This window comes from Leucopleurus acutus (genome assembly GCF_964270905.1).
Source record: "Leucopleurus acutus genome assembly, chromosome: 3".
NCBI lineage: Eukaryota > Metazoa > Chordata > Mammalia > Artiodactyla > Delphinidae > Leucopleurus > Leucopleurus acutus.
This window is the reverse complement of record NC_139145.1, coordinates 125,925,675-125,927,478: the sequence shown is the minus strand read 5'-3', so window position 1 is coordinate 125,927,478 and position 1,804 is coordinate 125,925,675.

Sequence of the window (1,804 nt, the reverse complement as noted above, 5' to 3'; positions counted from 1 at the left end):
ATTCCTCCCACCCTCAAATCTAGATGCTGGTTCATACATTCAGGTGGTAATTATCTTAAAAACTGAGATGAATCAGTCTGAAAGGTGGGGAATATTTTCACTCTGCTTCTCTATATTTTAAATATCGCTCCTTAAAAAGCACTGACAATTTTTTCTCTATGGACTGAAGTTCAGCTTAGTGCATAAATCATTGACCAATTTTCAATCTGTTTTTGCCTTTCAACTCCAACTCTGCTATCTCTTTTGATACTGGAATGGGTCTCCTGATGTCCTAAAATAAACAGACTGCCAGATATTTCTCCAGCAAATATGGGTTTATTCAGGATCAGCAGAGAATTGCAATTCAGGGTCTATAACCATGGCAAGTCACATGTAAGTCCCCACAAGGCAAGGGAAGACGAACACTTTTATAAAGGGAGAAAAAAGGCTGGAAGGGCTAGAGTAAACAAAGAGTCCACGGCTCTTCACTGGCTGAGTCCTTGCCAGGAAACAAGAGGAGTCTTTCTTCTTCCTGTTAGGCTCTTCTATTGTTGCAGGACATGACAGCTCCCCCTTCTGATCTCCTTACTATTTAATTGAGGTTTCTGTTTATTAATTTTTTACTTTTCCCCCTTTTGGTTTTCTCTGAATGCATCACTGATCAAGAGTCAGGTTTTCCAGGTTCATGGTTTTTTGTCCCTCAAGGCCAGGAAGCACCTTTCCTGGGTGTAGTGTCCCATGTCAGAGGGAAAGTGCACAGATTGGAAATTTACTGAGGTAACATTTGAGTAACAAAGAAAAGTAGGAGGGAGAACTCTCAAGCACTTTTTATCTAAAGCCCATATGTTATCAAGATCATAGACACTGGAGATCAACTGAAGCATCATGTCATCATCAAAGATGTGGTGAGAAACTACCTACAGGTCTGGCCTGGATATCTTGGGAAAGCTATCTCATCAGATGTTGTCTGCTTCAATTCCAGGAAATCCTTACTTTTATGTCACCAAATGATGTGTAGTTCCAGCCAGTGTTTGTGCTTTGTTTTGATGTGTCATGTGAATCCAAGAGCACATTCCTTGGAGTTTGGCAATACAGGGGCCTCTGATAAGGGCCTCTACAGCAAAGTTAAGGAAATTTCTTTTGGAGGTGTCTTTTTAAATACACAAAAATCTCCAGGTTGCAAGGTGTGATGTTTAATATCTTTGTCTCCTGAGAGCACACTGTGAAAAGATTGTTCTGTCAAAAGATGGTTATTTTTAATAGAAGCAATTAGGCCTTTGCAATATTACAGTATCTCTCCTTTCATCAGTTGTGGGTCAAAAGAAAGCAGGGACCAAGTGCTTTTGGCCTCCTGTGACTGTCTTAAAGTCTTAAAGTTTATAAGTTTCAAAAGGGGTGGATTTGAGGTTTAGAAGGATCAATAGCAATGCTTTTGGCCAAGGTATTGGGAGAGTTTCTACAAAGTTTGCCAATTGAGTCTTAATAATGTCATTAGTGTATTCAACTAAACCAGAGGATTGAGAGTGGTAAGCACAGTAAAGGCGTTGCAAAACTGGCCAAACATTGCAGACTTCTTGAAGCACCTAGCTAGTAAAGTGGGTTCCTCAGTTACCATGAAGTTCGAAAGGAGTGTCTCAGGTAGGGATATCTTTTCCAGAAGGACTTTAGCCACAGGAGAGGAATTAGTCTGTCTGCAAGGGAAGACTTTAGTCCAGTGTGGAAAACATATAGACCACGGCTAAGACATATTTATATCCATTAAATGGAGGAAGTTGTCTGAAATCCATCTGACAGATTTTGAAAAGTCCATTAGGCAGTTTAAAAT